Here is a 22,958-nt window from a genome sequence, read left to right on the forward strand (position 1 = left end):
CACCATTTATTTACAAAATGTATATCTTGCATTTATGTCCTAACAATTTAAAACATGATAGATTAAAAGCAGCATGAAGAGGTCTAGGAGAATCAACAGAGTCACAATCCCTCTATCCATCTCCTGGTGCAAGTCACCCATGAAGGTGACCAAGGCTGTTTCAGGTCCATGACTTGGCCAAACTTAGACTGAAAGAGATCTAAACAATTTACCTTATCCATGAAAGCTTGGAGCTGTACAGCCACCACACAATCAGTCACCTTGCTCAAGAACAGAACATTTGAGACTGATAAATAATTATTGAAATCTCCTGCGTCCAAGGAAGGCTGCTCTTGAAGTGGAAACATCATAGCCTATGTGCTGCCCTGTCGGGCTGTACCTGCATGGCCAGGAAGTTGTGCTGGAGCAGAGAACTTTCCCCAAAGTCCAGAGTCCAGTCCGGGAGGTTGGGAGCTGGGAGAGACAATGTTCACAGGAATGTCAGGTGGGGAGTGAAGTTATGCCAAACCATAGTCAAAACCAGAGATAGCGGGACAAAGGCAAAACACGAACTGGAATCAGGAACGGAGTTTAAAGCCAAAGAGTTGAAGAGCCAGAGCAGGAATGTCAGACAAGCCAGAGGTTGAAGAACTGAGACAGGAACATCAGGCAAGCCAGAGGTCAAAGAGCCGGGACAGGAATGTCAGACAAGCTAGAGGTCGAAGAGCTGGGAGTCTCAGGAACAGTGGGCCTTTTCGCATCCGTTAAATATAGTGAAATGCTTACCTTAGGTAGCTGTTATATTCTGGCTGCTCTGCATGATATCGCCATCATCCAGTGTCCAGGCAGCAAATGGCTGGCTACATCCTCCCATTATAAAGCACTAGCTGAGGAATCGCACAGAGTGGATCCCCAAATTAAAAGCGCTTTCCCCCAATGGACAACCAGCACACTACATGCTAAAGAAACATATGGAGGCGAAGAAGCTCTATCCCCGTTTCCAATGTCTAGTCCTTGTACCCGCCTCCCTCTCCCTTTTCCCAGGGACAGGATTTATTTTATTTTTAATGTGAATGGCCCGAAGCAACAAATAGGCATGCAAGGGTGCAGGCAAAGCCAAAAATAATTTTTCCCCAAAGTTGTTACACAAAGCATGCCTCTCTACAGTTTGCCCTCCCAAATCGGGAAGGAGATTAATTTTTAAACAATTCAAAACTCATGATTCCATGAAGGGTAGCATTATAAAAAGCATTATGCATCTATGAATAGATGATTAGATGCATAGGCGTTTCAACGGAGAACTATTAATTTTTTTTAAAAAAACTTGGTAGGCATTATAGGACCTTTAAAAAAAGGAGAAAGGGGATTGGCTGCCTGGCTTGATTGACAGGTGGAAGAGAGTCGCGTATAAACTGGCTCTCTTCCGCCATTTCCAGCAGCGCTTGCAGAGTGCAAGAAGCACGAAAAGATGGCAGACTACAATGAGATGGCAAGAAGGTGAGGAACGGCTGGAGCCATGATAATATTTAGTGCAATGGCATTACGCTGGCATTTTTTTGGGATTTGCGGAAGTTCCCAGAAGTTCACCATGGCAAACTGGAGCAGGAGTCTCAGGAGACAGGCAGGGTAATGCACACATTGACTCCACAAAGTGCCTTGCCTTAAGGCTCTGCTGAAATAGCCAGAAGCCAGGTGGGGCAGCTCTCAGTGAGAGAGTCTGCAACTGGAGCTAACCCTCATCAGAGGAAGGAGCTGCAGCTGGACCCCATCTACCCTGACACTGAGTTGCCAAGCGTGCTGATCTTCTAACAGCTGTCAGGGTAGATTGCCTCCTCTGATGCTGCTATTCAGGGCTTGCAGGAGCCTTGACCTGAGGCCACCAGTGCTGTTCCTTCGGTGATTCTTCCGGACTGGCGGCTGCTTTATCCAGGGGCTTGACATAGTAGGGCTGTGCCCAGGTTGCTCGTCATTGATCTGGTCCGAAACCACATCTCCTGGTGACACTGGGAGTGGGTTGGGCACCTCCTCCAGACAGCATCCTCTGACGCCAACTCTGAAGATGCAGCTGGAGTGGGCGTGGCAGCTAGTTCAAAGCTGGGGCACCCATCCCCTCTCCTAAGGAAGCATTAACTATCGTTCTATCCCAATACGCTTTTCCTCAGAAGATTTAAGTAATTAGGAAGGGCAAGGAACATACAAGCAGGTATTAAGCCTTAAACTTCCAAGGATTTGTAGGCAAAAATCCCTTGATCACTTGTCTATGTATGGTAATTATCTTTTTTTCCAAATGTATCGATACTGTCTACAAACCAGAAATAATTTATTTAGCTGATGCACTGCTAGTAGTTGTCTTAAATATAATTATCATTTTCAGATTACTATATTTCCCCAACAGTTTATTTAAAATGTTTCTTGTCTGAAAAAAATAATGGAAGTTATTCTCTGTTTTCCCATTGTTGCACCTTTCTTACAACGTAGGTTGCCAGCTGCCACAAAGCAGCAGTGGAAGAAAAACAGGTATTGATATCCTGTGTGCAGCTACATCACTTCTGGGAAACCCCATAAAGTTTCAGAAAATTCCTAGCATTACCCTGCATCACTTATGGGTTTTTCCTGGAAGTTAAATAGTTTTGCACAGCATCTCATGGACCCCCATGGGACCGTCCTGAACCTCCTGCCAAATACAATCCTTGAAACCAAATATAATCCTTAAATTTAAAAAAGCCATAATTGAATAAAGTTTCCAGAGCTGGAATGTTTTTATTGATACTTTGGGCCAAATACCGGTGCTTCAGTTCTGCTGCTCTTGCTACAATATGAAGTTCTGCCATGGTCTCCTAAATCTCCCAGTCATATAAAAACATTTTATGCTTCTTCACCTAGTTTTTATGATCTGGTAATGCTCATTAATAGTTTTTGACAAAATTTCATTTCTTTTGTTTCTCCTGCCTCTAGCAGGCACATGGCAACCCCATGTAGTAGACTTTTTTCTAACTTGAATAATATTGCTTTAGTTAAAATTTGTAACTTTCAGCAACTCATCTTCTAACTTTTGAGGATTCAGTGTTATTTTATGCTCAGTTTCTTGGGGGCTAATATGGTTAGTTAAACTCTTTAATTGGATGTTTTCTTACAAGTAAATGTATTCTTAAAAATCTCTCTTACGTGAGCCTTAAATTAACCCCCGCACACCCCAGTTAAAAAGATAAGTAAATTTTAGTGAAAACATTAAATGGGAAAAACTTTAAAATACATTTATACATTTCCAGTTGTAATTCTGCTTGTATCGACCACATACCTGCTCTGAATTAAGTAATAGATTAACCTACTATCAAGAAATAACAATAGGAGAGTACTCTTCATGTGTCTGAGACTTACAGTACCATCCTAAGCAATTACTCCCTGCTAAGGCCATTAACCCCCTGATAGATCTGATAGACTGAGTGCCTGAAGAACTATGGACAGAGGTTCGCAACATTGTACAAGAGGTAGCAACTAAAACCATCCCAAAGAAAAAGAAATGCAAGAAAGCAAAATGGCAAAACTACAATTCCGCCCAACCCACTGGGCTATCAGTATGAGTTAATTTAATTTTTCTACTGTTCTATGTTGCTTGTTGTTATCACTTCATTATTGTTAATCTAAGTTATCTGTATTGTTTCTGTTTTATGTGAACCACCCTGAGGCTTTTGGGAGGGCAGTATATAAATATAATAAATAAATAAGTGGCTTAGCTCATTTTATGTTTTAAAGAGGAGAAGCTTGTTGTTACTAGCCTTGACAAGTGTTCAGGGCCTTCTGGTGGCAAATGCGGAAGCACTGCTATGGGGCAGGTGGTCTGCAGAACTTCCTCAGACCCTTCCAGCATCTAATTGCATCCAAACAAAATCGTTCAATAAGGTTAACCCTACAGGTAAGACAGAGCCTAACATGGTGGTACAAGAGACACAACGGGAAGTTCTGTTTGATTACTCATCAGACTTAGATCTTCACAGATGCCAGCCTGAGGTGCTGAGGTGCAATTCTCAACCAGGAATACAAACAGGGCATTTGATTGAGAGAGAAAGCATTAATGCCAATCAATATCCTAGAGGTGCCATATTTCTGGCTCTTCAATATTTTTCACAACAAATACATCTCAAACACATTCTGACACGGATGTACAATACTGGGGCAAGAGCTTACCTGAACAAGCAAGGAGGGTTCCCATCCCAAGGTCCTGTTAAAGGAAGTAACCAAAATTATAGAGTGGTCATAGAACAATTTACTGTTTATTGAAGTGGACCACATCCAGGGGAACCTAAATGTACAGGCGGATTGGTTGAGTCGCAGGACGGTTCAGGAAGGAGTGGTCATTGAAAAGAGAGACATTCCAGTTGATAATGGAAAAATTCAGAACACTGGTGATGGATCTACTAGCATCCGCAGAGAATAGTAAGGTACCCAGGTTCATGTCCAGGTTTCATCATCCAAAGGCAGAAGGGGTAGATGCCCTTCAGAGTAGCCAAAAGGGCTTCTCTATACTTTCCTACCGATTCTGATAATAGCAAGGCTGCTGCACAAAATTGTCCTACAGAAGACAGCTGTTATGTTAGTTGCTCCCTTTTGGCTCAGGAGGCCTTGGTTTTCCACCCACCTGATGACAGTGGAACCACATCCTGTCCTACCACAGATCCCAGATCTCCTATCTCAGGGACCCATTTGGCACCCAGATCCAGACTGGATGAGTCTAACCATCTGGAAATTGAAAGAAGGAACCTAAAGGAAGCAAGCTTTTCAGTGATTTCTACTATTATGGCATCCAGAAGAGAGTCTGCTACATGATTATACAATGTGACCTGGAAAGCATACATGCGGTGGGGAAGAAGAAAAAAGGTGAACTATATGCAACCTTCCATATTAACCATCTTGAATTTCCTCCAAGAAGGGCTATTCCAGGGTTTAAAACCAGCATCCCTTAGAGGACAGATTGCAGCAATATCTACAGTTTGTCCACAGTTGGAAGACTTCCAAACTTCATATCACCCACACATAATATGCTTTCTCAAAGGGGCAGCATTTAAGGCTCCTTCATAGGCTCATAGATTCCCAATGTGGAGACTGCATGTGGTACTGCAGGCACTAATGAAGGACCCTTTCAAACTGGTAGCATCCGTCCCCCTAAAATGTCTGTGATGGGTGGCCTGCTGGATACACTCCAGATTCGTTGGCCAGATGTCTGGAAACTGTGGCAAGATGGCTCCAGAAGAGCTTTGTGAAATTCAGCAACTTGAAGATGGAGGTCCTGTGGCTGGGGAGGAAGGGGTTAAAAGAGGAAGTATGCCTCCCCTGCCTTGATGGAATGCAACTAACAGCTTCATACACTGTCAGTGCCTGGAAGTGATCTTTGACATCTCCTTATCAGTGGAGCACAGGTCACAGAAGTAGTCCAACTGACATTTAACCATCTGAGCCAGTTGAAATTACTGGCACCCTATCTCACCCCAGGAGACCTATCCACAGTGATCCATGCAACAGTCACCTCTGGGTTGGATTACTGTAATTTGCTCTAGTTGGGGTACCTTGGCCCTGATTCAGAAGTTACAGCTGGTGCAGAATAGGGGCCCCATGGAGAGCCCATATTTGACCTGCCCGCCATTGACTACTCGTGGAATTCCAGTTTAAGTTCAAGGTCTTGGTCCTGACCTTTGAGGCTCTACACAGCCCTGTGTATCTGAGGGACTATGTTTGCCATTATATTACCTGCTGTGTAGGAAATCCTGGGCCACAAAGATTTCCACCTGGTGTCAACTTGGTGGAATAAATCACCATTTGAAATCTGGGCCATGACGGAACTGTCAAAGTTCTACATGGTCAGCAAAATGTCACTTTCCCATCAGGCTTATGGCTGAGACCATGGCAGATCAAAATTAGATGGGCCTCCCTCATTTTCCTTGACTTCTATACTATTCTATACCATTACCAGTCCCCATAGCCAGCGGAGGGAGGGGGCACTTCCTGGCTGTTCTGGCTTATTTTTTTAAATTAAGATATTTCAAATTGGTTTTAAAATGTGGATATTTTTCTCTCTTTTTTAGAAAACCCTGTTCTCAGTAATAATTGACTGGGTCCAGCACAAGATCACTAACCCTCTTGACTTTCTTGTCTACCCAGTAGTTCCTTTTAACCACAAAAAAGTGGATTTCTAGAGCTATGGGTTCCACATGCACTAATAGCCCACAGATGTGGTGACTACATGGGGGGGGGGGGGGCTAGTAAGTAGATGCACTTCCTTCCTTTTATCCATGAAACTTCATTTTTGGGAGGCCACTTTCCCCTCGCTGCTGCAGTTCCCTGTGTTATGTTGCAATTATTACTAAGACTTAACAACCACAGGAATAAACTTTCCCAGGGTTGGGGAAAATGCTGTGAAGACTGTCAACTGTTATGATTTCCAATCATGGGTTGTAGGATCCAGTCTAATGATATTCTGAGTTGTCTGTATGATGTTTTCCCTGACCAAATGGAGCAAATGCACAGTAAAAACAGTGTTTTATGAATTATATTGTCCTTTTGAGCTGAACCTGCCCAAGAATAATAAGGTGACATAAAATGCTAAGTAGCCAGTTATATTTTGATATAACCCAAGGACAAACCAAGGACAAACCCAAGGACAAACAAATTCAGAGTCAGTGTGAATATTCTTGTATCATATCGCCCACGCTGAATCCCAAAGTGTTTTCAAATTGCCTTCTATATGCCCCCTCCATGGGGATTAATGTGAAAAATGCCCCAATGTCGCTGAGTCTTTTGACCTCATACTGTATATGTTTTTAGGAAGGGACAGGCTTCTAATTCAGAGGCAGAACATATAACTTTCACCTGTTGTTAACAGCCAGAGCAGTTAATGCTAGGCTAGACAGCCCAATGATCTAATTTGGTATAAGGCAGCTTTGTATGTTCATGCATCCAGTATTATATTCCATGGGAGCTGTGATCATTATTGCCTGGCCCGGATATTCTCGAAACATCCATTTGATTAAACAAAGCAAATCAATTCCGTTGCACTGAACACAGCACATTTGAGTTGCAAAGCAATTTTACGCACAGCTTCAGAACCAGGACCCAGTGTTTCCTGGCTCCCTCTTAGAATTTTAAATTATTTCACATTATTCATGCTAATAGTCTAACCAAGATTTTTCCACTGTTCACTTCAAAACCTGCAAGCTTAATGAAGCAGATTTTTCTCACAACTTCAGGCCTATATTTAGAAACAAATGCAGTTAGCATTGTAGCTTAACATTTTGTTTAAATGGCAAATAGATCAGGTGTCAGGGAAACACGTCTGGCCTTGAAATTGACCGTGCCATGGGAGCTCAGGGAGTGACGTCTGTACGTTAAATAGGAAGCGTTTTATGGCTGATGTGGCCTGAACTTGGAGCCCTCAACAGACTGAGTATTGCATGAGCAGCAGCTGCAAGGAGGGTTGCGGAAGATATCTGGTGTGATTTTGATGGGCCTGTGCCGTGCATTCCCTAACCTTTCTCATTGCGAGAGGAGGGAGAAATTGTCACCTGCCATTTCTTGTGCAGGGTCAGCTTTGTAATATGAAGTGGGATGTCAATGAGAGACACACAGAGATGCAGAAACTTGCTTTTGTAAGATCTCTCTCAGTTGTAGATTGAAGGAGTATAGTTGTTTGCGTGAGCATCTTGTCCCTCTGATAAGAACCTGTTCCTTTTGATTATATTCCTTTGGAATCAGGAATACCAGCCTGCAGCAAAAACAAGCATGCAGTGGCACAAAGAAACCCTCCTGTGTATTTCTGTTAGCTCAAAGCTTCCTACTTGTAGCCACATTATCTCACAAGAGGATCCATATAGTGTGTTAATCCTATAGTTTGATTTATGATGTACTTGTTTCAGTTGTTTACCCCTGTGCAAGACATAATAATCAAAAATTATCATCAATGACAGTCCTTCATTGCCAAATACAGCCAGGTCTGTTTTATTTTCGGACCAACGCAAGAGGCTTGTTGTTGTGTACTGTTCTCCAGTTTTAAACAATCTTCGTCAAGTCAAGCCAAACCAGAGTTTGTACACCAAAATTATGGCAGAGGAGCCATTGTTTTAGATTGGCTAGTAATCTTTAAAATACATAACAGGAAATTTTAAGAGGATTTGTAGGTTTCTGATGTATACAGGAGTTAATATGTGCTTATCTGCATCAGCTAAACTTTACTTCATTTATGAAAAACCACAGCTTGGATCCTCACCCTTCTGTTTCTGCAGCATGTCCTCTGTTGCAGAAGTGGTGTGCTCTGCCGCAGAACACCTTCCTCCAGCACTAGGCTCTTCTGCTCATTGCAAGATGCTGAGCAGAAAGCATTTAAGCCTGGAGGAATGTGTTCTGCAGCCTGAGTGCATGCTGTGAAAACAGAAGAAAGGGTTCAGATGCAAGCCTTTTGAGTTACAAGGCAGCGATAAGCCTATAGTATGTTCCATCAGACAACAGACTGGGTAATACTTATCTGATTTATATATAGCGTGTCAGGTTTCCACTCAGTTACAGAAAGAGAATATGTATTCATTTCCTCTGGGAATGAGATGATAAAATATGTTGTACTCTTGCTAATTCTCAATATATACATTTTGTAGCTTCCTGCTTACCACTTCTCAGTTCAATAGTACCAAACTGCTTTGAAATATGAGACATTGGGCTCAAATCCACTTCAGAGAAAAAAGAATAGGGTTCCAGTGTAATGAAATTTGCATGTTCTTCGGGAGGTGGGGGTGGCAGCCAATATGTGGACCATATGCTATTTCAAGATACTTCTTGTAATTCCATATTCTTGAATAAAGGCTTGATTTACTTCTTCTTTCTTTTTAAATTGGTTGAAAAGCTTCCATTGTATTTAGCTGGAACTGGTTCAGAGTCTCAGATCTCAGATATATTTGGCATGGACTTGTACCTGTTTTCTTAAACTGTAGTCATGGGGCATTTGTGCCAACTGTATTTAACACTATCTTGTATTATTCAAGTTTTATTCCTGGGAAAATGTTGTCAAGTTCCAAGTTGTCTAATTTACTCACACTATTGGGCAAGTTTACACATTTAATGTATATTGTCATACAGCAATGAAGCCGGGCCACCCACAAACAAGGCAATGGTTTCTGTGTACTCAGAACATTTCCAAGGCACACAGAAAGATATTAAATTAAGAAGAAAAACATACAGCCCTCTCCCAGCCTAATCAGGATCGAATATTTTCATTAGTTTCTTTGAGGCACATTATATTGAGGGTAGCCAAATGTCACCTGTATTGGAGAGGGGACAGCATGTGAGTGGTTTCAACAATGTCAATATTAACACAGGATGTTTTAGTCTATTTGAACTGTAATATATTCTCTCTGCTGTTCAGTGCCTGTTAAATTCTTCTCCCCCTGCCCCCCATCCCGGCCTCTTGTTGTGCTTCCCCTCTGAAGTCAATTCTTATGTATAAAAGTGTCTGCTCTTAGAAGGCCTGCAGTAAGTTAATGCTTTTTGCAGATCCTGTTGTAGTAAACTGAATTGAAAGCAACTATGAATGTGTGGGAATTCTAAACACCAGAGTTGTGCACAGGGTTTTTAAAGGGGCTGGGTGGGTTACAGCACATTCCAGAACCTTCATGAAACTCCTTAACTAATTTTTTCTCACTTTTTCTTGAACGTTTAAACTTTTTTCCTATTATTTTCCTATCTTGTACCATTGTTAATAGGTTTTCGTTGATTCAATGAGAAGCTTTTTATATTATTTCCTTCATTTAATCTTTTTGGGGGGGTTAACTACCCCACACAAAAAAATTCCTTGTGCACAGCCTTGCTAACAACCAACTCTACTAATAACTTCAATGCAGCAGTGTCTTTAACAATCCATTAATTTGGCCATGAAAGCTTTTTACAGTTGTTAGCTCTAAGTTAAGAAATGCCTAGAGATTTTGGGGAGTGGAGTCTGGGGTGGGAACTCATTGTGGTATACTACTATAGTCCACTCTCCACTCTCTGCTCTTTTCTCCAGGGCAACTGATCTCTGTGGTCTGGAGGCCAGTTGTAATTCTGGGAGATCTCACCTGGAAGGCTTTCTGAGTGATGGGGATGCCCAAGTGGGACCTGGGGATCCCCTGGAAGTACCACTCATCTCCAGACTAAAGAGATCAGTTCCCCTGGAAATAATGGCTGCTTTGGAGGGTGGACTCCATGGCATTATACTTCACTAAGGTCCTTCTCCACCCCAAATCCCACCCACTCTCAGTCCCATCTCCAAAATCTCCAGGTATTTCCCAACCCAGTGCTGGGAACCCCAGATCTCAAACCAGTTACACAATTTTGTAATGGTAAAATTGTGTGGTGATAAAATGAAGGAGAAGACAATTGTAGGGCACTTTTGGTCCCACTGGCATGAGAAGTACGGCACAGATAAAATTAGCTTTATAAAAATGCTATTTTAAATCATTCCATTTAAAATATTTAAAAGGCTGTGGCATAATTCTGGCACAGCTACAAAAGCTGTTTTGAAAATTGGCAACCTTTGTCCTTTGAGGTCTGTCATTCTCAGAATTTTGAAACAATGTAACATTGCCCAAAAGCCCTTTCCATAACTTGAAACTGAAATAAATTAGAGCTATTTAGTACATTTATGTACATGGGCTCTATTTGCTTGATTGATAATACTACTAACATTTATTTGCCAAAGTTCCCATTTAATTTTTTTAAAGGAAAAAAAATCAATGATGATAAAATTTGGAAATCAGTAAATGCAAGATATTGAAATTCTAGTAGTATTAACTCCACGGTCCACATCAAGTGTTTCAGAGCAGAAGAAACAAACAGACATGTTTCTGGGCTTCATGTTTTTGTAAAAGTTACATATATCTGTGTGGGGGGGGAGCAGAATGTTATTGGAGTGCAAATTAACTACAGAGCATTAGTGAAAGAAGATTGTAGCATGCTTAACAATACAGCCCCCCAAATATGTACATTTTCCTTTGGTTCTTTGAACCCTGCTCTATCACCTTAATTATGAAGTCCATTGGCAGTTTAAAGAAAAGGGACTGTCATGATTAATATAAAAAGTCCATTGGAATGTGTAAGGGAAAGGGAATTCCTATGTAGTGGAAAAAATATACGGACTCAATTTCATATGGACCAGCTACATAAAGGGCAAACCTTGCCAGAGTCAGATGTGCACAAGCAAATATAGACAAGTGGGATGGTTTGTAGTGAATACAATACAAAAGAGCAGTTGGTATTACTAGCATCCCCATATTGAAGAGCCAAAGGCCGATATATATATATTATTCAATAGAGGTTGAATTTCACAAACTGGACATTCATAACATTCACATTCAAAAGTGAGGACAACCATTGAGGAAGAATATTATTTGAAAACGGGACATATCTAGATATCATTCCTCTAGATCAGTGGTCCCCAACCTGCGGTCTGCGGCCCGGTGCCGGGCCGTGAAGGCCAGGGCGCCGGGCCGCGGTTCCCTCTCCCCGCCCCCCCCCCGCAGTAAAAAACTTCCCAGGCCGCAAGCTTGCGGCCCGGGAAGCTTCTTACTGCGGGAGAGGGGGAGAGGGAATCAGGGCCGCGCCGCGCATCGCGCATGCGTAGCTCGGCCGCGCAGCGTGCATGTGCGCGGGCGCGGCTGCGCATGCGTGCTGCGCGGGCATGGCCGTTGCCCTGCCAGTCCCCAGCCGAAGAAAGGTTGGGGACCACTGCTCTAGATACCATTCTGGTTGGATCCTATACAAGAATAAACAAGAACGAAGAAACTTTTATTTCATGTATTCTGTATAATTTTACTACATCTATAGTAGCCTTGAGATAGAGTCAAATGTGCAGCAGCAGCTTCTTATTAACTTGCAAAAAAGATTTCTGTGAGATTTGCAAAAGTTGTGAGTGGAGTAACAACTTTCATGCTGAACCTCAAAATGCCACTATAGAGCTATAGAATCATCATAAATAACATGCTTTGATGGTAGAACAGGTATCACATGAATGCAGTCAATTAATGAAGGCTCTGTTTTTGTCCTGGTTTTATTGCTGGTGGGATTTCAAACCATTTGGGCAATTAGCTGTTTGTGTTCATGTGACAGGGACAATTTTCAGCCACTTCAGGTAAAACCTCTCAGTATTAAGACTGGCTTGATCAAAAATGGCCTAAGCTACATGCTTGATACAAAGTGCACTCCATGGTTCAAATTGTGTTGGCAGCAGCGCTTATCAGGATGACATTTAATTCTCTACGTTATTTTCTCCTTTATCTTCCTAAGCTGCTTTGTGATCATGGCTGAATTTTTTCCAGTTTTTATACATATCAAGTAACTACAAACTGTTTCTGGGTAGGAGAGCTTGAAAAGAGCTGAGCCATTCCATGTTTTAACTTTTGTTCTTTTGGGGGTTTGGGCATCTCTTTTACAATTCATTTGAAATCACCTGTGCTTTTAAAAGAGCTTTTGTTTAAAAATGGAAAATCTCCCCACCCCTGTCAGTTAATGATTGTTACACTTGTACACGATTGTGCTTTCCTTAGTTTTGAGTCTTTTGGTTCAATTCACGCAGGGGAGGACACACAATAAATCTCAAGAACTCTTAGGACCAGGCACCCAATGTTCAGAGTTTGATCATAGAACAGGGTACCTAGGGAATGGAGGTGAATTAAAGCCTTGATTATAGTTGTGTCTCTTGTTACTGAGCTGGCAATCTGCAGCAGAAACTTATTTTTTAATTAATACATTTTATTATAACAAATTACAGAAAAGGAAAAAAGAGTAAATAACAAAGAACAGACATCTTGCATCCCTTACATTAGCGATCCCCAACCTGTGGGCTGCGGACCACATGTGGTCTGTCGACTAATTAAAGGTGGGCCGGAAAGGACGCCTTCTCCCCCCCCCCAGCCCTTTACTTCATCCCCCCCCCTTTACAACACACTTCGGGTGTGATTGTCTCCCATCACTCCCAGATGGGACTATCTCGTTGCAGAGAAACAAGCTCAGGGTTCCCATTGATTTGTCATTGTCATGAGTTAAAATTTCCATGAAAATAAAATGTTCCTTATGTTCATTGTTGTGGCATGTCTGTATCTTATTTTGAAGGGATGTTTAAACATTACCATAGCGATCAGAGAGCGTTAGGGCAGTGGTTGAGAGTAGAGGAGTAAACTACCCCCCCCCATGCCTCAGTAAAATTGTCAAGTGTTGAGTCGTCCCCGGTGATAAAAAGGTTGGGGACCACTGCCTTACATTACAAGACCACATTATTGCTATTGGCTCGGTGGGCTCGGTGCTCTCCCCCACGCTCTTCAACATCTTCATGAGCCCTCTGGCCCAGCTGGTGAGGAGTTACGGTTTGGGTTGTCATCAATATGTGGATGAAACCCAGCTGTACCTCCTGATGGATGGCCGCCCGGATTCCCCCCCCCCCGGATCCATTTGCCAGATGTTTGGAAGCCATGTCTGGGTGGCTTGAGCAGAGTTGCCTGAAACTCAACCCTGCCAAGACGGAGGTCCTGTGGTTTGGTGGCAGAGGAGCAGTTCAGGAAGCGCGCCTTCCCACCTTGGCTGGGACGCAGCTGGCCATCGCGGCCCAAGCCAGGAATCTGGGAGTGACCTTGGATGACTCCCTAACTTTGGAGGCTCAGGTCAAGAGGTAGCGAGCCAGGCTTTTTTTCCATCTTCGCCAGGCTCAACTGCTAGCATCTCCTGACAACTTGGCCCCAGTGATCCATGCGACAGTCACCTCCAGAATAGATTTCTGTAACTCTATGCAGGCCTACCCTTGCATCTGATCTAGAACCTGCAGCTGGTGCAAAATGCAGCTGCTAGGGTCCTCACTGGGACATCTTGGAGGACCCATATCCAGCCTGTGCTGAGGCAGCTGCATTGGCTACCAATTGCTGGCCAGATCAGATTCAAGGTTTTGGTTTTAACCTTCAAGGCCCTCCGCGGTCTGGGACCCACTTACTTGAAGGACCGCCTCGTGCCCTATGCCCCCTGCAGAGCCTTGTGCTCTGCGGGTACAAATTTGTTGGTCGTTCCTGGCCCCTCTGGCCTCGACCAGGGCCAGGGCCTTTTTGGTCCTGGTCCCTGCCTAGTAAAATGAGCTCCTGGAAGAGCTGCGGGCCCTGTGGGATTTACCAGCTTTCCACAGGGTCTGCAAAACGGAGCTCTTCCGCCAGGATTTTGGTTGAGGCTGGCACCTCCATAATAGATCGGACCCCCACTTCCCCCTTAGTGTTATGATTATGGTGATTCTTACTCCCTCCTTGGGTTATAAGCTGGGTAGTATAATGTTGCCGCCGCTTGGATTGGTTGGATTAGGTTTGGTCGTTTGGCTTTTTAAGAAGATTTTATTGTATTAGGAGGTTTTATGGGGGTTTTATTGTTGTGACCTGCCACGAGCCTTGTGGGAGTGGCGGGCTATAAGTCAAATAAATAAATAAATAGTTAATGTGAGACACATCTTCTGACATGGCCCCTGGGATAGAAATGGGTTCAAAAATGATATACATAGCCCTGCCCCAGGGAGAGTGCCAGAAGAGGCTGGGGTAGCGGTGGAGCTATGTGGTGCAGCACGGGCTGTTGTGAGGTCGGGGCAGCAGGGCAGCCAGGCAGTCTACCCTGGTGGCCAAGCAGGCCAGTACCACCCTGGCTGTCCAGGGGACATTGCAAGGCAGGGCAGGGAGTCTGGGTGGTGGGGAAGCCTCTGGGGGCTGGGGCGCAGGCCATATCACTCTCGGGTAGGGCAGCTGAACTCTAGGCCTCTGGGGGCCAGCATGCAGTTCACGACACCAGCACAAGCCCAGGCACTTCCTCCAGGCCAGGGCCCTCCTGGAAGAATAGATAAGGAAGGAGGGGGTAGGACTCTTTGTGTGTATGTTTGTGTGTGTTGGAAGGAGAGGGACCAGGGAGTAGGTCAGGGAAGGAGAGAGGGGGGACTGGGAATTGGGGAGGGAAGGGGTTTGCATTTGTGCACGTGTATGTTTGTACGTGCGAGAGATAGGGAGGAGGGGGGAGGGGATAGATTAAAGAGCTCTGGAGCGGGGCCTGGGGCCCAGTTAACTTAAGTAACCCGAGCAGCTAGTTGGCATCGTGACCTGGTTGCACCTGCAGCTGTTTCTTCCCTCCCCACCCCCTTTATTAAGCTTGTCTGTTCGGTCTTTGTATGCCATGCATTTCCTTTTCCTTGTCACCATTAGGGTCTGGGTGGATCAATTTGGGGGTGGGTTCCGCACCTGCATGTGGGACTCCTCCAGAAGCTGGTGTCTCTTTAAGAGACTTGGCACATGCTGGGTAGCAGCACCCTCCCAAGTGTGGGGGGAAGTTACCTGGCATGGCTGGTGGCCGGGAGAGGCTCCAATAGAGGCTGACACACCTGGGGTTCTACTACGCTATGCCTTCCCGGGTTTACAGCAGGCCTGATTGGTAGGGGGAGCTTGACCGGTGTGTCGCTTAGATTCCATAGACGGGCCTGCTGGGTATCCCTCCCCCACCATACTTGTGTCAGACAGAGCGGGGGGGGGGGGGGTTGTTAGATCCACCCAGAGGGTTTGTCAGCGCTCACTTGCAATGCAATAAAAAGCTGTGGCCTTTTGTCAAAAAGAAGTATATGGTATCCATCTTCTCTGTGCGCCCGACTTCTCTCCCCCTGCCCTGCAAAAGGTTTCCAATGCATCATAAAAGAAGCTGTTTTTACTCTAACTAATGCTGTAAAGTTGACCATTTCATCTAATTCTAACAACTTTATACTCCTACTGTAGGCAGTTTCGTGGCTTTTCCAGTTCTGAGCATATAGAAGTCTCTTGGCCATTGTCATGTACCTAAACAAAGTTCCATAATTAATTCCAACAAGAATGTTTCTTGTTTCATTTGTATATTAGTCTTTAACATCTTTTGCATGCAGCAGAAACTTTGCTGATGCCCAAAAATCTGCCTGCCTATGAAACAGGTCAATAGGAAAACAATTGCATCAGTATTTTGTATCTGATCCATTTGGTTTTGCCACCCTATGCCCGAGACTGTTGAAGTCCACCAAGGCATGCTGCCTCCCTGAATCACTGTCTCCTTGCCTGCCAGACACATGGGTAAGCAGTCTCATAGTAAAGATGAGTGATCTGATTAAGAGAGTAGAACTGAGGCTCTTCTCATCCCCCCACCCCCACAGCCCTTATTGATCCAATTCATTCCAAGATACTCTGAGAGATCTGTGGAATCTAATTTCTTGCTTTGGTGATTTTTTAAATTAAATCTTGGAAAAACAGGCTGATAGAAGTCAGATATATCTGGTTCAACTATGTATCTGAAAAATATCTTATCTGTATTTTTCAGTCACATTTGAGATCTGGATCAATATTTGGGAATCCCATCAACAGTGGTACTCCAATCTCAAATATTCCCAGAAATATTTGAGAATATCCAGGACTGGAATTTTATACTCAAAATCTTTAAAAAAAAATCTTTTGGCATGTTTCCCAGGCAATGACTTCCTGAGACAGACTTTCAGGGGTTGACCCACTCCATCATGGGTTCAGTGAATGAGTAGTCAGGAAAAGATGCCCTTTGCCATTCACCCAATGCACAGTGGCCAGGAGAAGTAGACTGCCAGGCAACCAATGGCTAGGGACACCCAGGATGACCTAGGACAGACATGACAAGAGACACCACAGCAAACAAGCTGGCTTGCCTAACCATGAGCTGCGGAGGTGGGGTAGACAGCAATAGCAGCAGTCTACCCAGGGTCTTCCCTTGGCTGAATGAGGTCAAAAGGGAAGAAGTTGTTAGTCCAAGCCAGTAAACTGTATCACACCAAGAAGGAAGAGAGACCAGGCATGCAACAAGCCATGAGAGAGAGACACCCCAAACTTACAACGCTGAGCAGCCAGGAGAGAAGAGCTTGGTCTAAGCCACAAGCTGACAGACAGTAGGGGTGGGACCAGCAGACAACACAGGGGGAACTAGAAAGGGACACAGGAGGGATGATTGATGAGTTAGGGTTGGTGGAGCAAGGGGGCAGGGCCAGCCAAGGGGGAAGGATAAAGGAAGGGGAAATTATCCAGAAGGGATTGAACACTGGAGGTGATGGAGGAGAGTGGAAGACTGTGAGAGAGGGTAGGAAAGAAGGATAGTGAGAAGATTGAGCTGAACTCAGAGTTTTTGGGATCCTGGGATTGCATGGAGTCATCTGGAAGCAGAGCGCACTGGACCCCTTGAAAGACTCAAATGTCTCCTCAGCGGGAGTGGGGAAGGAGACAGCTCTTAAAGACAAATAGGGTCACTTGTTAGGGGAGCTTGAAAGGTTAGTTCTGCTGAGTTACTGTGGTATGACATTGATATTGCTGGGCTGGAACACAGAGTTCCTTCTTTTGCTTCAGTGGGTTTGGCTTGGATTCATTGGCTATTGTGTATTTGCCATACCGACCTGTGGTTCTGGGATTTTCTGGTTTGACATTGGTTCTGCTGGGATTGTTAGTTCTGTTTGCATGGGGAGGCTTTTGGTCAGTAATTTCTTTTCTTCAGATATTCTTTGCCATGGAGCATGCTATTTTCCTTCATAGGAAACAATGGGTAACTTTATTCACTATGTTCAGGGGCCCATAGAACTGGACCCCTTGGTCCAAGTCTTCAGTGGACAGGCAGCACCAATTCCACTGCAATTCTGGTGTAATTTGCTCAAAAAACAGGTACTTCAACCCTTTGGAAAGGTTTCCATAGGGAAAAATGGACCCAAAAATGGAATCCCAAAACAAACTGACAAACAAAATTATCAGACTGGTATTTGGGACCTGAATAGCATGAAATACCAGTATGTATGCCTTTGCCAAAATCCAAATACAAAATTTTTTTTGATTTTTTCCCCATGCTCTCTCACTAAGAGGTGATATGATAATCATATGTAAACCACTCCCATGGGAGTGGTAGGAATAAAGCAGTAAGGGCTAAGTTGGCGGAGAAAGGGGCGGGGCGAATCCAGGATAAAAACTCGAAGGGACCAATCGGGAGCCGCAAAGCTGGGGCCTGGGGAAAGGGGGAGGGGGCTGGTGGAGCCTCTGGGGAGGGGGCCAGGTGGGGGAGGCTTCAGCGCCGGCCTCAGAGCAGGCCTGCCACGTCTGGGACATGCAACGCCTCCTCCAAGCCTGGCGCTGAAGCTTTGGCCTCGGGGGGGAGGGGGCCAGTGGGGGAGGCTTCAGCGCAGGGCTCAGAGCAGGCCCCCTCCCCCCAATGCTGCAGCTTCAGCCACTCCGAGCCCCATGCTGAAGCCAGCAGATGGGGGGAGGGGGGACGGCCGGGGAAGGCTTCAGCCCAGGGCTCAAAGCTCTGCGCTGAAGCCAGCAGATTGGCGGGGGGGGGGGGAGAGTGTGGCTGGGGGAGGCTTCAGGCCCGCTCTGAAGCCAGGGGGAGGGCTGAGGGGGAGGCGGCTGGGACCCTCCCCGACCCTCCCACTGCCTTCTAGCACCCACTGTGGTTTTTATACAGCGGGCTTAAATTCTAGTCTTCAAATACTTGAGGGGCTGTCATAGAAGATGCAGAGTAGTTTTCTGTTGTCCCCAGAGAGTCGGACCAGAACTAATGGGTTGAAATTAATTCAAAAGAATTTTTGGCTAAACATCCAGAAGAAGTTCCTGACTGGCATCCTTAGGAGGTGATGTGTTCTCCTTCTTTGGAAGTTTTAACACAGAGGCTAGATAGTCATCTGACAGAAGTGCTGATTTTATGAATTTAGGCAGATTGTGAGTGGGTGGGCAGGAAGGAATTGCCAGTGTTTGTCTCTTGTGGCCCTTCCTTGCATACCCAGGGAATTGCTAATTGCTGTTATAGGATGGTAGGTGAATTTCCTCCAGGCCAGGCTGAATTCTGAAGATGTTTGGTGGAGGGATCACATGGGCATGAAATTGGGGTCACCATGAGTGAGCAGCTAGTTGCGAATGCCTGCATTGTGCAGAGGCTTGGACTAGATGACCCCGGAGTTCATATCCGACTGATTCTATTATTCTATATCATAAAAGAGATTAATCTTTTGGTTTTATTATAGACAGGAGTTAACTTTGAGTATGTAAAGGATCTTGGGGTGCTTTGAACCTCAGTCATTCTGAAAAACAAGTTTGGGCTCTTGCCAAGAGTGGGGGGGGGTTGTTCTTTTGTGTGTGTGTTTTGCTAGCTATATTTGATCAAGAAATTGTTAGCCCTTTTAGATTCCGCTAAGCTTCCTGGACTCTGAGATCAGCCATTCTTGATTGTGTGGAAATATATGGATATAAGCAAAGATAGCCCAGGAAAAGGACTTCACCCCCAACATATGGCCCATCTCATGCCTAGATTCAGGTGGGTAGCTGTGTTGGTCTGAAGGAGCAGAATGATGTCTGAGCCCAGTGGCACCTTTAAGACCAACAAAGTTTTATTCAAGGTAGAAGTATTCATGTGCATGCACACTTCTTTAGATAGGTATCTGAAGATGTGTATGTGCACACAGAAACTTATACTTTGAATAAGACTTTGTTAGTCTTAAAATTGCCAGTGGGCTCCAACTTTGTTTGTCTTATGCGACCCTTAGTGTACCTGCCCACTTCATGCAAAGTGTGGGCTGCCTGCTACTAGGTGGTGGCTCTGGCTTGCCTCGCTCATGGATGGCCCTGGCACACATACACGAAGGCACACAGCAGGTCATCAGCCACCCATAACTTCTCTGGGTGTTCTTAATGACCAATACACTCCTGGACATGACTGTTTAATTCCTTAGTTGGCCCTGGACACATACCGGTCAGGCTTTTGTCCTGGCTACGGGTTGGAGACTGCACTGGTCATGCTAATGGATGATCTCTGGTGCCAACTGAATCAGGGTGGTTCGATAATCCTTGTGCTTTTAGATCTGTTGACAACATTTGATGTGGTTGACCACGAGTTGTTAGCCCACCGCTTCGCCAGGATGGGGATTAGGGGGACAGTCTTACAGTGGCTGACCTCCTTCCTTAAGAACTGGACACAGAGGGTGGCAGTGGGGGAAGAGATATCTGACCTCTTTGTGCTCCCTTGTGCTTTTTAATATCTATATTCGCCCCCTGGCACAGCTGGTCCGGGGCTTTGGGCTGGGGTGTCACCAGTATGCAGATGACACCCTGATGGACAGCCAGCTGGATTCTCCCCCGTAAACATTTTCCAGATGTTTGGAAGTAGTGTCTGGATGGCTTAGGCAGAGTCGTCTGAAAAGCAACCCCTCCAAAACAGAGGTCCTGTAGCTGGGTAGAAGGGGACAGGATCAGAAAGCGTGTCTTCCCTGCCTGGATGGGGTGCAGCTTATGCCTGTACCTGCAGCCAGGAATTTGGGGGTCTTCTTTGATGCCTCCTAATCTATGGAGGCTCAGATCACAAAGGTAGCACAAATGGCGTTTTTCCACCTGTGCCACACTAGGCTACTAGTGCCCTATCTGTCCTCAGAACAGTTGGCCACGGTGATCCATGCAACGGTTACTTCCAAATTAGACTTCTGTAACTCGCTCTACATGGACTTTCCCTTGTCTCTGACCCGAAAATTGCAGTTGGTGCAAAACGCAACTGCTAGGGTCCTCACAAGGTTATCTTGGAGGGCCCATGCCCAGCCTATGCTGAGGCAGCTGTATTGGTTACTAGTTGGCTTGCGGATCAGGTTAAGGAGGAAGAGGAGATGGAGATGAAGATGGAGATTGTTCTTATATGCCGCTTTTCTCTACCCGAAGGAGGCTCAAAGCACCTCTCCCCACAACAGACATCCTGTGAGGTAGGTGAAGCTGAGAGAGCCCTGATATTACTGCTCAGTCAGAACAGCCTTATCAGTGTTGTAGCGAGCCCAAGGTCACCCAGCTGGTTGCATGTGGGGGAGCACGGAATCAAACCAGATTAGAAGTCTGTGCTCTTAACCACAACACCAAGGTTTTGGTTCTGTCTTTAAGGCCATCCGCAGCGTAGGTCCCAATTATCTGAGGGACCGCTTGTTTCCTTATGCGCCCTGCATGGCTCTGCTCTGCGGGTATGAATTTGCTGGTTGTCTCTAGCCCTCGGGAGGCACACCTGGACTCGATCAGGGCCAGGGCGTTCTCAGTCCTGGCCCTGGCCTGTTGGATTGATGGCCCTGATGGAACTATCAGCATTTCGCAAGGCCTGTAAGACGGAGCTCTTCCACCAGATGTTTGGTTGAGGCCAGACTTAGAAAGATCAGGTCCCTCCCTCTGTAGGGCCCTAGGCCCGACATCACAAGTAAATACCCTCCGGGGTGATTATATTAATTGTATGAAGAGATGGGATGGAGGAGTTTTTTGTAGATTGTTTTTTGCTGCTGATATTGGTTACATGTATTGGGTTTTATGTGGATTTTAATGTTCTTATTGTAAATGAGCCAGCCAGGCCAGGAGTGGCGGTCAACAAATACAATTATAAATTTCAAAAAAATAGTTTTGTGATTATGGGTCTCTCTTTTTCTAAATTTATTTTGAATTGTAGAGAATGTCTGTTTCTGTTTTAGCAGCCTCAAACTTGTGGGATAGAAACATTTTAAGTCAGTACATAGACACTTGTACAGTGCTACCCAAGTAAGTATGTATATTTCCCTTTCCTTTAGGTTATGTTTCTTGGAATGTCTTCCAATGAAGCAATAATAATTGCATAGTAATGAGACCAGAGGGTATAGAAGCCGGTTAAAAAACACGTATCCCCCCTGCCAGTTATTCCCTAATAGTTTGCAATTCATATTTTAATATTTACTAACTACTAAAAACTAGGTACTGCACAGCTATGTCATAAAGAGTCTGTGTTTACAGGCATATAATCAAAGTCTGGCAAGAATAAAACAGAAACCAGACGTAAAGCACTGAACCCAAAGGAGAAGAATTTGGCTAGGAAATGCATGACAGAGTAAATTTTCTTAACTTAAGAAAAGAATCCCAGGAGAAGAAATCCATATTTAGAGGAAGGGGAGTAGGAGAGAAGGGAATTCCATTTGCAATGGAGAGTTTAACCTGTGATTCAGGCATCCAAGACCCACCCTTAGCCATTACCATAAGAATGCTGTAGATACAAAATTCTAGCTATTACTGTAATGTGCTGTTAGATCCAGTCCAAGGGTTGTCTGTGCTGTGAAGTGTGATTGCCAACTTCAGTGTCTACCACTCTTTCTAGGAAAAACTTATTCTGCTAATTGGCAAAAAGAATAGAATAGATTAGTGCAATAAACTGCATATGGGACTGCCTATTAAGATTGTCCAGAAAATGAGCCAGAATATTAGCAGCAAGGTTGCTCGCTGATCATTACTTGCTGATGTAAGCAAACCACAGATTTTGCAGATACTACAGCCTGTATTTGGAATATCTGGAAGGCCCCCTACCTCCATATGAACCTTGTGAAGTGTTAATATTGTATTAGAACTTGGAAGACCCTGTCTTCTCGAATGAGGTAGGTAGGTACATGGTAGTACCCCCTGGAACTTTTCCCTTTACCTATTCACTGGATGCTCACTTGGGTGATTTTTAGTGACATTTGATAGCATGATAAAGTAATAATTTTACCATTGAATTTGTTTGTGTGTATTTGTAATCTCATAGTTATGTTCTGCCACAGTTTTAGTTGTAAGATCCCTTGAAGGCTCAGGTCAAAAGATGGGATAGAATATTCAGAAATTCAGTATGTTGGCTTTCTGCATTCTGTTATGAAGGATCTTGTTATCTTTTAGGAAGGTGGTCCCCAACCACCGGGCTGCGGTTCCCTATCCCCGCCCTCCCCCCGCAATGAGAAACTTCCCAGGCCGCAAGCTTGCGGCCCGGCAAACTTCTTTTTGCAGAGGGGAGGGAGCGGGAAGCGCGGCCACCAGTGCAAACGCGCATGTGTGGCAGGTTCACGCATACTCGTTTGCGCCATGCGCGGCTGCAAACATGCATGCGCGGGCCTGCCGCGCATGTGCGTTTGCGCATGGGCCGCCGCTCATGCGCGTTTGCGT

At 44.9% G+C, this 22,958-nt stretch overlaps 1 protein-coding gene across 7 annotated transcripts in view; it reads left to right on the plus strand.

Moving 5' to 3' along the window:
• The window catches only part of ARHGAP26 (Rho GTPase activating protein 26), a 423,503-nt gene that overhangs the window by 215,616 nt on the left and 184,929 nt on the right, over window positions 1-22,958 (plus strand). The window lies entirely within an intron of this gene.

Source organism: Paroedura picta, chromosome 3, assembly GCF_049243985.1.
Source record: "Paroedura picta isolate Pp20150507F chromosome 3, Ppicta_v3.0, whole genome shotgun sequence".
Lineage (NCBI taxonomy): Eukaryota > Metazoa > Chordata > Lepidosauria > Squamata > Gekkonidae > Paroedura > Paroedura picta.